Below are 15,424 nucleotides of genomic sequence, written 5' to 3'. Positions count from 1 at the left end.
CATATTTTAAGCACAGAAAGGACACCTAGTATGCAATTTAGGAACATGAAAACTATGCCAATTAATCTTGCTTTAAAATCTGTCCTCCCCACTTAGCAGGTGTTTGAACCATGAACAGTTAATTAACTGCTCTGTGCTTCATTTTTGTTATCTATAAAATGGGGCCAGTAACAGAGTAACTTCTTGAGTCTGAAAACTAAATAAGTTAATAGATATAGAGAAGCAAACACAGGGCCTAGTACACAATAATCACTTACTGGGTTTTAATTATTATTATAACTTATTGCATTGTTCCCCTCCCCCTTTGGGAGAACCACTGAAACTACTTTTGTAGTAATAAAGGGCCACATGTGATGACCTACTTAGTTTGCTTATGTTAAACATATACTAAGAAAACATCTACAGATGAGCTTGAGTCTCAATTAAAAAAAAAAAAAAAGTTGTGGAGGACAGCAGACAGTAGAAATCCAGTATAATATACAAACAGAAAATCATTCAACAAGATGATTCAGATGATCCAACAAGAAACATTCTGTGTAAGCATTAAAAGCAAACAAACAAAAAATACACACACATACACACCCAATATTTATAGTCTCAGAATAGAAGGAAGGAAGGAAGAGAAAGAACAGAATATGTGAGAACTGATAATACTGCTATGTCCTTAGATTGGAGGATTTAATATTAAAAGCACTTTCCAAAATAGGCTTAACACAATTATGTCTATATAATAAATATTACTTGAATAACAACATTAAATATTAAAGAACATATTAAAATCACAAGAAATAAAATTATGTGACATTAAAATGTAGCCATATCATGGACACAGAGGAAGTAGTCCTGAAACCTTATAAAGCTTACATAAGAACGTAATAAAAAGGCAACACAATTTGAAGGGCGGGAAATTGTATTTCCTAAATGGTGTGGTAAAACTGATCAGCTATGCAGAAAAATATTTTAAAGCTTTCCTCTTCAGCCAACTATAGGAAGAATTTTTAAGGTCAAAATAAAAGAGCAACAGTTGTTTGAATTGAAAAAATAATATTGACAAATGGGATTTGACTTTTAGATAGAAGGCTTCTTTTGGAAAAAATAAAACCTGAGAAAAGTGAATTAATCTGAAGGAAATAACTGAAATATTTTTTCCGCATAAAAATATCAAGCTAAAAAATATGGAAAAACAGGGACACTACTACACACTTATGGAATGGTTAAAGATGTGGAAGAACTGTTCTCTTCTATACTGCCAAGGATGTATAATTACCACAGTCACTTCAGAAAACATTTTTACATTATCCACTAAGTTGGACATACAGAATCTTCAGAACACAGTAATTCCAATGAATAACCCTAACTGAAATGTGGGCAGATGTGCACTGAGTCATTGACATGATTTTTTTTTTTTTGACAGAGAGAAATCACAAGTAGATGGAGAGGCAGGCAGAGAGAGAGAGGGAAGCAGGCTCCCTGATGAGCAGAGAGCCCGATGCGGGACTTGATCCCAGGACCCTGAGATCATGACCTGAGCCGAAGGCAGCAGCTTAACCCACTGAGCCACCCAGGCGCCCCTGACATGATTTTTCATGGCAATTTTTATCATGATGCTAGCTTTCAGCCACATACATGAACCTCACAAACATCATGAAATCAACCAACACAGAAGAGTACATACTTGATGATGCTATATAAAGTCCCATAACAGCTAATAAAAAAAAAAAAAAATACAGGGTTGGAAGTCAGAATAGTGGGTGAGGATAAACCAATGGTGCCTGAAAGGGACCCAAGATACTTATAAGGTGCTGGCAAAGGTCTAATTCTTGAACTAGCCAATTCAAAGCATTTGTTTTCTGATATTGAGCTGCACCTTTGGTTATATTCACTCTTGTGTACAGAAGTGTGGCAGCCATGGAAGTATTCTGCTTAGATCTTTAAGGGAAAGAAAGCAACACTGTGAGAAGTATACTTAGTTGATGGCCCTTGGATTTTCCCACTGCAACATTCAGAGAGTCTACATCATGCCTGAGCTGCCAAAGACTGTGCACAGTGAGGTACCATCTTTGCCCCACTGAGGATTCCTCAAATGTGTAGTATTTACTGTGGGCTTCCCAGAAGCCCACCCAAGGCTTTCTCAGAGCTGCACTGAAGTTTGAAGCTCTCACTACATGATCATTTGTTTTCTTTTTCTCCTGTCAAAAGTCTCAGACCTACATCATGACTTGAGCTCTCCCTTTTAACTCTTTTTCTCTCTCCCTTGGACACTTCATAGGTGCTTACCCAATAAACCTCTTACATTTCTAATTCCACCTTGGAGTCTGCTTCCTGGAAAACTTTCATTAATTTACTGGAAGCAAGAATGATAAGGTAGATACTTATAAGTAGTAAGACTTTTTTTTTTTTTTTTTTTTAGCTACTGGATCACTTCCGACTTGAAAGGAAAAATCCATCTTTTGTGACATGTAGAAGCAAAGGAAGCCCCTTGATAAAGATTGCCTAATTCCACAGAATTTGCTAAAATATGACCTTGGGAAAATGTCCCCAGGGACAGTGGATCTCCTTGCTAATGCAGTGATTCAGGTGTTTCAGAGGTATCAAGGGAAGAATTTGCACTGACACCTGGGAGAGGGATAATGAAATATGGAGGGTAATTAAACCATTCAAGATGAAGTGTGACACTTAGTAGGCGTCTTTGGTGGTGTCCAAAGAAGAGCATCTCCTGCAATGGGAGAATAAACACAACTGAGAGTCAACCACCCATGAAGAGTTGTAGAATTCCAGATGGCCTAGGGAAGACAGATCTCTCATGCTAGAGCCCAGGTTAGAAAAATCTGAGACCTTGAAATATAGAATAGGGAAAGGCTCCCAGGGATTGTGGTTGCAAGGACCTTCCTGAGCCCTAAGGTCCAACAGAGGTTATCTATAGTGGCAACCCTTAAATCTATATCTTCAACCCTCACACCTACTCTTCAGCCCTGAAATCAAGGCTCTCCAAATTCAGCACTAATGGATTATTAACCACAATTTTTGTGTTAACTTGACCAAAATATTGATAGAATCCATTCAGCTAGATGGAGATGGTGGGTTGGGAACCGGCAGGCAAATCAAAAAAATGTCTATTATATTATTTAAAAGTGTACTGGAGGTGTGATATAGGCAGATTTGTGCACACTAAGGAGCAATTTAAACCTTGGGTTATGGAAAGCCCAGTAGGTCCACCAACACAGCACGGGGAGAAGTCTATTTCAAAAGGTTACGACACTTGAGTTTGGTCTTAAAAACAATCATACAATTGCAATCGTCAATAAACAGAAAGATAAAAACATTAAATCTCAAGAAAATTATAAAAAAACAAAGGTGAAAATTCCTTAAGTTTAAGGAAAAGTTGAATCATCTATCATGACAAATATTACATTAAAGTTAAGAAAGCTAAAAATGTAGTCTGAGTATACATTGGCCTACGAGAAGCCAAGTCACAAAGCAGTATAGGAGCCCTATGTCACTTGAAGTTATTCTGCTATCATGCATATAATGTCAAGTATGATTAAGAAAAGCACTAATCCTCTTTAATTTTTCTTCCCAATCAGTACTCAGTGCAGAAGTATAGTATTTATCATGTCCTACTGGAGAAATATGTACCTTCCTAAAGATATAACTGTAAACAACTTAAAAATGCTGCTCTATGAATTGGGTGCAAAGGTGTGCTCCTTGTTAGCCAAAGGTGAGAATATGGTTTAGTTTAAAGAACATGATGACATTGAGACAGCAGTTGGCCTCTGATAGTCTGGCCTCACTGCATGTGTTTTGAGTACCTTTTCTTGCTGCATTATGATATGTGATGTACATTTCTGATCAGATGAAAACAAATCACTGGGCATCCTTTATATTTATTTGTCTTCAATCAGCTGTTTTTAGCTTCAACGCTTCTTTTAGTATAATCCCTGCATGGTTGTCCTGAAGCTGTATTTACCTGACTAATTGATAGAAAAAGGTGGTAAAGTACAAAAAGTGTGATTATATGGCCTGTGAACTGTTTGTCAATGTATTATTCTAACATTGTCAAGGAGAGGAATGTAGTTTTCTTTCTTTCTTTCTTTTTTAATAAAATAAAACACAACCAGATGTTTGTTTCATTGAGGATCTTCCTATCCAGCCATTCTGGAAGCCAGTTTTCTGAAAGGCAAATGAATAAATACTCAGGAACATATTACAATAATGGAAAGTTAAGTGAATTTATCTTTATTTTAAGGGCACCGTAAATAGTTTTATTTTTTTTTAAGGAAAACCCATAAAAGTTTGGATGCATTATATTTTTGCTTGATATATAGTGTACTTGAAGCTGGCTCAGTTAAATCTTTGAAGAACAAGTAATCCCAGAACTATAGAAAGTCTTCCAGACTATAGAAATGTAGGAACACTCCAAAAATTATTATATAAAGTTGATATTTTCTTGATACCCAAACCAGAAAAAGGACTATTTGTAATAAAGGAAAATTACAGTTCATTCAATCTTACTTTTGAAAGAAAAATTAAAGATTCTACACAAGAAAAACACTATTGACATAAAAATCCAACATAACCAATTTGTTTTTTGTTTTTTGTTTTTTTTAAAGATTTTATTTATTTATTTGACAGACAGAGATCACAAGCAGGCAGAGAGGCTGGCAGAGAGAGAGAGAGGGAAGCAGGCTTCCTGCGGAGCAGGGAGCCCGATGCAGGGCTCGATCCCAGGACCCTGAGATCATGACCCGAGCCGAAGGCAGCAGCCCAAACCACTGAGCCACCCAGGCGCCCCTAACCAATTTGGTTTTAACCTAGAACTGCAAGGATGGTTTTGTAGAGACTTCTATGCCCACTTAATATCCATTTTTCTCTCCTTGCTGGCTAATATAAATGTTATTTACTCAGTAATTTCTCCTTTAAATTTACCTTCCATATCTTCCCTTGCAAGGATACCGTTTGACATAGTTATTTATGATAAAAGCGGGTATTATCAAATCTACCAGACCATTTGAGTGGTAACATTTTTCTCTGCCAATGAAAGGAGACAGAGAGTTTGAAAACACCCTTTTCCATCTCTGCATCTCCTGAATGATGACATGATGTCTGGAGTTCTAGCAGCCACCTTGGGACAATTCAGTAAAATAACATGAAGATGAAATCCAATAAGCCAGAATGGCAGAAAGGCAATGTGAAAATAGGAAGAAAGCTTGGATCCCTGAGGCATGTTTAATAAATGAATCAGCCTTATCTACCAGTTATGTCTTAAGTATTTTTTTTCTTACATAAAAATAAGTTAAGTTTCTGTTGGTTTTGTTTTCTATTGATTTGCAACTGACAGCTCTCCAAAATGGTAAATTTTTTAACATGAATAAATGTTAATGATAGATAATAGACACAATGGTTAAAACTCAGATGGTCATCCTCATAGGTGTAGAAAAAAACATTTTAAAAAAGAACATCATTTTATAATTAAAAAAAAAATCAAAGTAGGAATCAAAAGAAACTTTTAAATTCGGTAAAGAATATCAGCTTGAAAATTGAACCAAATATCATAATTAGAGCAAAATATTTGAGGCATTCGCTTTAAAGTCATAAAGTGGATTTAAACACAATATAATGCAGGTGGCAAGACTAGACTATGCCAAAATTGTAATACTGACTTATAAACATAGATGAGTACTGAATTGAGTATTAACTATTTTTTCCCAAAGTTTTGGCTGAAGTCCCAAAACAGCAAGAATATTAGAGAATCATACCAATATTCTAAAGAGATATACAGCTAGACACTAACATGCAGGACTTGCTTAACTATAACTAATCCTTTTCAAGTCCTTTAAAAAGCAATCATATTCCCTCATTCCATCTCATAGAAGAGATGGTCTAAATTATGCATGAATGTAACTATTTTTTCTTCTATTCCCTATGCTCAAGGTGAAAGATTCTCTGGAGCTCCCTGCAAGGACAGGAAGTGGCCCATATTCCCAGTGTTTGTCATGGCAGGCGGTACCACCTTGCTGCACAACTACAGGGGTTCATTCCTTCAACTTGTTCACTGCACATCCAATCCCATAAACTATAAACAAACTCTCTCTGGAATGAATGAATGTGTTCTTTGTAGGTCAAACAGATGTCATGATACACAACTGACATCACTTAATGTGATCTCACCAAGGAGAACTAGCTGTCTAAGGGAAGAGAACTAGGTCTGGAGGAAGATTTCCTGAAGGCAGGAGCTAAATATGGGTTAGAAGACACCACCAGAGAGTTAATATTAGGGGATTTCAGGGTGTACATTCTCACAAGAGAAGTTTTGAAGAATCCATTAACAAGCCCTTGAGGAGAGAAAATATGGATGCTTACCACACTTGGACACATTGACAATGAAAGTCTGAAAATAATCCAACCTAGATGCAAAACACTCTATTCTCTAAACACTCTGTTTTTCTCTCAGTTCAAGAAGATTGAGGATTCCTAAAAAGAAGAAGTAGGCAACACAACAAAGCAGACATACAGAAAGCAGAGTTTTATCTCTTCTTCCACAGAAGATCACTAGCCTTGAACTGAACCTTAATGGAAGAGAAAAAAGGAAGCTTGATTTTTGGGGTGCCGGGTGGCTCAGTGGGTTAAGCCTCTGACTTTGGCTCAGGTCATGATCTCAGGGTCCTGGGATCGAACCCCACATTGGGCTCTCTGCTCAGTGGGAAGCCTGCTTCCTCTTCTCTCTCTGCCTGCCTCTCTGCCTGCTTGTGATCTCTCTCTGTCAAATAAATAAATAAAATCTTTAAAAAAATAAAAAGGAAGCTTGATTTAGACATAAATTTGAAGTTTGGGGTTAGATTGGACATTTAAATTCCTGGAGAATTATGATAATTTTCCAAAACAAACTTGTGTTTGTAAATGAGTGTGATCCCAAACCCAGGAGACTTGAGTCTTCATTATTCAAAAACTGAGAAAAGAGATTTGACATAAACATAAGAGTTAATGAAGAAAAGGGAAAAATAAAGCAAAATTTTGTTTGCATTCCAGTGAGTTCAGAAATATAAAAATCTGGAAAAATTTTAAGAAATTCCAAATATTTTTAGAGACTTGAGATATTTTAACATGTTAATCTGTCGGTGTGAATAAATAATGCTAAACTCAATTTATAAACAATGAAGCCAGAATCTAATTTTCCTAAGTCATCATCATCACGAGAGATAAAACAACACATATTTGTATGATTCCTCATTTATTTTTATGTCTTCTAAATATTTTTGACAAGCTATCCATTCTGTCTGGTTTCTTATCTCATGTCTTCTATTTGCATTAAAGGATTATATCTACTTTGGGTTGAGACTTGGAGAATTAAGCCATCCATAGTCACCCTGAAATTCTTCCACATCTCGAGTAAATGTGGGGGACATTTGAAGCTAGTAGTAAGCACGTCAGGGAGTTGGCATTCTCTTTCATAGCTCATCTTTTTAACCCTGTGAGATTAGAGGTTTGAAGTCTTTCAGACCTACACTGACCAGATAGAGAACTACATGAATGGAATTTCCTTTTTTCCTACATGGGCTTGGCTATCCCAGAGGAAGGGGAAAAAACATCATTTATAAGAAATATGGATTTAGAACCACTATGATTAAATAAGCAAATTAGACAAAGCCTTATGATACTCATCAATGACACCGAGATTATAAATTTGGAAGCCATGTCTGCAGTTCTCAGAGTAAAGAAAAAAGCAAAGAGAAGGAAGAAGACAAGCAAGGAGAACAGAGACGGAGGGAGGAGAAAGAGATTATACACCGGCATTCTGATATCCTAACTGAATGTTTATGAATGACACAACTGAGTTTGTGCTACAAAATCATGTTTTTTTCTGGTTTCTGTGTGTCATATGTTCAACTGAAAGGTTAAGTTTAAGAGCATACCAAGATACATTAATCAAGAGTCCATCCAATTTGATAATAGATATTTAATTCTTTATCCAATTTCTAAAATTTACCCATCTGGTTAAATATAAGGTCAGAACAAAGGGATAAATTATTTTCACTCCTGGGATTTATTTTGGATATTTTCTGAGATCTGACCACCCCCCCCACCCACCTCAGTTATCAGTTCTATGCGAGAGGAGTATATGGTGCTGGCTGAAAGCTGCAAAGACCTCCCTAGGTGGAAGAAATGAGTATTACCCGAGGGACAAGAACAAAGCTTACACTTAGATCATGACTGTGGAACAACAGAGTCTCACTCATTTACGGTGACTGTTCACATTTATGAGCTGAGATGTTTACATGTGGATATCAGCTCTGCCCTCATTGGTGGTTATTCTAGGATATTTGTAGGCTTTCCACTTCAAAGACATGTAGATAAATAATTCCTGTCAGGACAGCTGGCATCATCCTTTAAATATCCCTTCACTGTCTTTGCCAATATATGTTTCTTCCTAACTTGTTCAATTCAGAACAACCCTATTATAGTCTTTGGTCTCTCTGTTTTACATGTCCAGTGGGATAAATAATGTGAAACACAACACAAACTCTTCCAAGAAGATTGTTCTATGTAAAACAGGTAAATCACCATTGAGGGGCAATTAATATTCTATTTTTATTAACATTTAATATTGATTTCCAAGGAGATATTCATGCATTCCTTCATAATTAACCATATTCTCTTAATGTTAGAAATCTGGAGTTTTTGAGAGTCCTTGGTTAACCAAAAAATGAATCATATTTATCTTAATGCAAATTTTGTTTCACTTTGGAAGAAAATAAAGATTATGACATTTTCAACAGTTCAAAGGACAAATTGTCCATTGGAATGAACAATGCATCATTTGTCTCTTTGAATAACTTTATTTCCCATCCCTATGTAACCCTTCATATTTGGAAGTTATTCACTAAAACTGTGAATAATGATATCATTCATCTCCTGTCTGAATCAGATTTAATTATTAGTATGACTTACATTTATTAAAGAGCATTCTACTTCCGTCACCAATTGCTCTTGCAGCTTCAGTATTGTCCTATTTAAAAAAAAAAAAAAAACAGACTTTAACATCTTTTTGATCATCTTCCAACAGTGGTCAAATTACTTCATACTTGGCTGTTTCTAGCACTTAAAAAACAAACTACACATTCAAATTTGTCATCTAATGTTTTATCTGAAAATGTGTATTCCAAATATAGTAGCAGGTTGCTAGTAGATCTAAAATGCCATCTTACTTCCAAATAGAAGACATGTGACTCGTCTTTGATTAATCAGATTCAGAAGTCAAGAATAGAGATATACCAGGCTAGTCTCAAGCTCATTATCATTATATTAAGTCAAGAGATTAATTTTAAAAAAAGGGGGAGGGCTTTTTGTCTGTGAAAAATAAAGGGACAAACAAGATGTCTGATTTTCAAGTAGATAAAAAATCAAAATACTCAAGATATGGCCTTCATTCATTTGAAGATGAAATCCAAAGTATTATATTATATTTTAACATTTCAGCATGTGTAAATATGACTGATTTAAAAACTCATTAATTTTATTTCTTCATATTTATGATCACTTCATCTGTAAAATATAAGCTATGTCTCTCTTGTGTACCAAGCACTACCTTAAAAGATTATTCTTTCCAAAATTGTGAGAGTTTACTCATGATAATTAATATGGGAAGACTAGTCTCAGAGATTTTGCTATTGGTTTCTCAGTTCAAAGGAATATTTTCTCAGTCAAAAGTTTTCATGATTACTTTTCATATTTGAATATTGCTTTGTTATATCATCAGTAGAGCTTAGGACCTAATAAATACATAACTTATTTTAGAATAGTGATCTTGTGACATTCTATAAGGGTCTGACATTAAGTAGTTTTAATGATATTATTAAACAAAGAAACGTTTGTTTTTTCTAGCCTAATTTATTTGTGATATTCATATTAAAAAATCTCCTTGGCCTCTATGGAGAAAGTTACATATTTATCAGCTGCCTTCCTTAGGGCATAAAGCAAAACACAGAACTCCTGCCATTTCCCCAATCTAAGGAAAATCTGGTCATAAGCCAAATTATACTGAAGTGCTTGCTATATTTGGATCTTAGAATGTTTGCCAAATCTGTGACTAGCTTTAACTCTGTATGTTGTTCAGCCAAATGTCAACAATTATCATTTCATTACACTGAAAACTCTGGCTCTTAGCCTCCTCTTGCTATAGAACACATCCATGCTATCTAGAAAACTCATTTTATATAATTACGTGTCAGTGGGCACAGTTACTAAAATAACTAAGTATCACCCAAACACCAAACATTTTTTTGCACTCATCATGTTTTGTCTTTCAGTAGTATTAGAGATCGGTGTGAAAAATGTCCCCCTTTTAATAATGTGGAGATAAAGTAGGGAAATGTGCAAAGCTCCTAAGATGCCTGTTATCTTTTTTCTCAAACTTGGAGTTAAAACACCCAGTGTTCAAGTACCATGGATAAGGTTTTAGACATACACCAAAAATCCCAAAGACTTAAGTGGAGTACCCTGTGGGAGAACAAAAGACTATGTGTATCTTTGTCCAAAAAGTAATTCTATTCTTCCAGGGAGGACCAATCTCCGGTCAAACACCGGCTTGGAAATGAGAAAGATTATAAAGATAAAGCATCCTTCTTGTCAGCCAGACCAGCTGATTCAATATTTCAGATTATTGGAGTAACATGTTAAGTACAATACAATTCACAGCTTAAAATTTGGTGCAAAACAGCAAAACATCACTCTGTTTCTATATTCATACATAATGAGATTTAAATTTTTTTTTTTAAACAAAGTGTTACTTTAACATTTTAAAGCCATAAGAACTTTCTTTACACCAGGCACTTTTCAGCCTAATTCCAAGTTTGGGACTCAAGCTGTTTATAAACTTTTCTTGAATGTCTGCAAAAGTTTGATAGGATAACCTTATGTATATTTGGATGGGGAGAGAGTGGGGGTTTGTTTAGAAACATCAAAAACTAATGATGTGTTGTATGGTGACTAAAATAGCACAATAAAGAAGAAAGAAAGAAAATATATATTCTCAATCCGTCTTCAGGGTACTGATCCATCCAAAGGCTAAAAACACGGCTTTGTGCCATTCTGTTCCGGGATCTGGCTACTTTCTGTCACTGCTCTCTTCCTTCACTGCCCGTCCTTGTGCAGTTAATTGTGCTCTGGGCACATACTCTGAAGAGTTGAAATGAAAAGTTCCATTTTAATTGTTTTGGCCCATGAGGTAATTTAATAGTGATCTTGGTAAATCCTAATACACTGTTTTTAACAGGGCAACACCCTAATAAACATACTTTCATGGAATTTTGCTAAATAAGCCTGCAACAGTATGCTACTTGTTTCTAAAACCCTTTTCTATTTTACTTTATACGGATGTGAGAAAACTGCCATTCTAACAATTATAATGAGTTCAAATGTCTACAGTCTCAGAACAAAACCAGATGTAACTCATAGGTAAGTTTTTGTTAAGATCCCTTAAAAATGCCTTGTTCCCTCCTCCTCCACTCCAGCTTCACCCCACAGGTTCTTTGTGGTGTAAGCAACTCGAATGTTGTTGATGTTTTGTAAGTATAAAATCCATGCAAGAAGATGTATTAAATATCTTTTGTGTGGTTACTTGAACAGATTGCTAGCAATATAGTTTTTACAATTGTTATTACTCATTTACCTCTTTATTATTGCTTCTGCTCTTCTTAACCTAGAGACTGAGAAAAGAAATTAAAAATATACTGTCAAAGGATTTCTCAGAAGCCCAGTTCATGCTTGATACAGTTGTCAAAATATTCTACTAAGCTTCCCATTATTATAGAGGTTTTCATAATACCTACTTTCTTAAAAAAGAATTAAAACGTCAGTAATTTGGACTTAAATAGTTACAGCTTTTGATTTTTATATAATTTTAGATTTTCAGAAGAATGACTAAACCAGTACAAAGAAATCTACTAAACCCTTCACCCAGATTCCCTTAATAACATCTTACACAATCATACAGCTATTAAAACAAAGAACAGAATTGTTATACACTTATATGAATTAAACTGCAAATACATTTGAATTTCACCAGTTTTGTCATCAATTCCCATCTCTTGTTCCTGGCTCCCATCTAACATCCCACATTGCATTTACTCATCATGTCCCATATGTTTTCTTAATCCGTGACAGTCCCTTAGTCTCCCCTTGGCTCTCATGACTTTGATGCTTTTTACTAGTACCGGTCAGTTACTTTATAGAATGCCTGTCAATTTGCATCTGCCAGATATTTCCTCACAATTGTCCTGAGATTATAAATTACTGGGAAGGTGCATTGGAGGTAATATTCCCTTCTTTCTCCATCATACCCGTGGCCCCATGATGTTGATGTTCAACATGCTCCCATCTTTTCTTGTTTGTTTCTTTGTTTTGAGTGCTTCCTTAATGTCTAGCACCACAAGATACTACATGCTCATCATTATCCCTGACCATTCTGAGAATCATCCATGTCTCCAAGAAGTCCTGATTTGGTTTTTAAAATTTTATTTAAATTCCAGTTAGTTAACATACAATGTAACACTAGTTTCAGGTGTACAGTTTAGTGACTCAACACTTCCAGACACCACCCGCTACTCATAAGTGTCCTCCTGAATCCCCATTACCTATTTCACCCACACACCCCCCAACCTGTCCTCTGGGAACCATTACTTTGTTCTCTATAGTTAACAGTTTGATTTATTTTATTAAAAAAAGTATATTTTCTCTAATAACTGAGTGTTAAGTATACTCAACTGCTCAGAAGTGTCACTGCTTTTAGTGGCGATCAATGAATAGAGACAGGAAATCTGTGTATGTATATTAATACTTGCATTTGCATCTCTCTTTCTCTATCATTTATCACCTATTACCTATCATTTATCTATCATCTCTTGCACACACACACACATACACACACTCACACAAGCACACACACAATTCATTGCAGCACCACAGGGCTCATTCTAACCTTCCCTTTTATTTTTTATAACTTCTTGAGAAACCTGGCTCTCATTATCACATAGTACTTATGTATTTTTTCAACCATAGTGTGCAAACAAAATAACTTAGGAATTTTATATCATGTGCTAGAACAAGTATATGTGTATAGTTCACATTTTTTTGACAAACGATATGCAGTCAAAATACATGTTCTGAAGTTGCCATAAATTACTCTTTCCCATCCCTTTCAGTGCATTTATATAATTCACTCGTGATATAGTTCAGTTATTTGTCAAAATTTAAATTCCATCTCTTTACCATGCACTGTTACATTTTTAACATTTACATGCAGTAGTAATTACTCTTTATAATTTAAATATAAATAATATCTATAATATATATTATGTACTATGTACATAATACATATTATGTACTATATACCATATAATATAAAGTATATAATATATATAATATAATTATAGTATATAATATACATTTTGACAAATGCATAAGTCACATATCTAACACCATTTTCAGAAGAGTTCTATCACCTCAAAATTTTCTCAAGGTCCCTTTTTGTCTTTAACCCTGCACCATATTTCTCTAAACTATTCTACCATTGTTTTCCTTTTTTTCTTTTTTATTTCTTTATCTTCTCCACAGTTTTATGTGAATGAAGTCATGAATCACGATGTACATAGCTTTTTTTTTTTTTTTTTTTTTTTTTTTTTTTTTTTTTTTGTACATAGCTTTTTAATTCTGTTTTTTTTTTAACTTAGTAAATGCACTTAAGATTCATCTGCATTTAGCCTGAATCAATAGTTTATGATTACTGTAACTATTATCTTCTTTGCCAAGGATTTTTAAGATAATTCAAATTTTCACATTGTAATAGTTTAGACTTGATATCACAGTAAAATTAAAAAAAAATCCAGTATGCTCTAAGTGTTTAAATGTGTGGCACTTACTTTGCTGCAAATGTATACAAAGAGAAGTTTCCTTGTTTCCATTTCATATTCTGTCTCAGTTGTTGCTAGCAGAGGGAAAGTTAATAATTAGTAATTAAACTGACATTTAGGAAGTGTAGAACTGGAGAAACACAAAAGCATGGTTCACATGAGAGATTTTGGAACTGCAAAGTGGTTTGGTTAACCAAAGAGAAGGATAGCCATGGAATGGTGAGAGCTTATGTTGGAAAGGTAGTAAGAAACTAGATAACAAAACTTAAAATAAAGGTCAAAGCTTTAACCTTAAACTTTGGAGAGGTATGTGCAAATGTCAAGCCTGGGAATAACATGGTCATAATTTTAGAAATATCATTTTGAAAATAATGTAGAGGGTTGATTAGTCATGGGTTATAGGAGGAGATAAGACCAAGCAGCCAGATAAAAGGCCATTGCAGTGCTGCAGATTTAAGCAATGAGTGTCTTCATCCAGGAACTATTTGTGAGGCTGTAATGAACTGAGGAGAGCAAAGCAGCTTGACTTAAAGGTATGGATAGAGGTGAGGATTTAAAAATCCATGAATTTAGGAAAGCATGGATGTCTCTGGTGTGGTCTTGTAAGTATACGGGTATCTCACACATGCAAACACTGATAAAAGAGAAAGCAAAGGCAAAAATATATATAACACATTTTATTTGGACTGTTTTGAATTTCACAAAGATATTTGGTGGGAATTTGAACATATTGGTCAAGGGCTGAGCACAGAGGTGTGAAGTGGAAATAAAAAAGTTGACATTCATTAACTTATGCATAAAATATGGAGCAAAACATTCGAATGAGTTTACTTAGGTAACTGTCCTAGAGGGACAGGGCACTGTAGGTGAAGGTGCATATGAGGAACAAAGAAAGGGAAGACCAGGTGGGAGCAGAAAATAAAGGCGGGGGGGGGGGTGGTGGTGGTAGAAAAAGAACAAGAGAGAGTAGCAGCAGCAGCAGCAGCCTGGATACCAAAGAGGAAAAGAGTTATAGGAAGAAGAAAGGGCTGAACTTTATAAGTTGCCGATAATTTCAGTCAGAAAGAACGAAAGAATATTCATTGTGTTGACACTATGAAGTCACTGAACAAATTTCAAAGAGCATTTATTGACCAGTGGCTGGTATCATGGACTGCATTGTGACCCAGACATTTGTATGTTGAAGTTCTAATCTCCAGGACCTCAAAATCATCTCCAAAATAATCCCCAGTACCTCAAACATCAAAAAATGGTGTAATTACCATTAGAAAGGTAATTAAGGTTAAATACAGTGTTTAGGGTGGGCCCTAAACATATCTGACTGGTGTCTGTATAAGAAGAGGATATTTGGATCCTCAGAGAGACACTATTAAGAGTCTGCAAACAGGAAAAACCATGCAAGGACACAGCAAGAAAACAGCCCTCTAAAGCCAAGGAGAGACCTCGGAAGAAACCAAACCTGCCAAACACGATCTCAGTCTTCGAGCCTCAAAACTATGAGGAAATAAATTTGTGTCATT

The 15,424-nt window shown here is 35.2% G+C and overlaps 1 long non-coding RNA gene across 1 annotated transcript; it reads right to left on the bottom strand.

The window, feature by feature from the left end:
- Positions 1–4,083: 4,083 nt before the first annotated feature.
- Positions 4,084–13,975, bottom strand: LOC309845512. Its single transcript, XR_014301318.1, has 3 exons — positions 13,914–13,975; positions 8,947–9,004; positions 4,084–4,170 (listed from the first exon to the last, which is right to left on the bottom strand). It is a non-coding gene; the product is annotated as an uncharacterized lncRNA (long non-coding RNA).
- Positions 13,976–15,424: the final 1,449 nt, after the last annotated feature.

Source organism: Mustela nivalis (genome assembly GCF_964662115.1).
Source record: "Mustela nivalis genome assembly, chromosome: 1".
Lineage (NCBI taxonomy): Eukaryota > Metazoa > Chordata > Mammalia > Carnivora > Mustelidae > Mustela > Mustela nivalis.
Note: the sequence above shows the minus strand (reverse complement) of the source record. Positions and strands in the feature narration are given on the sequence as shown.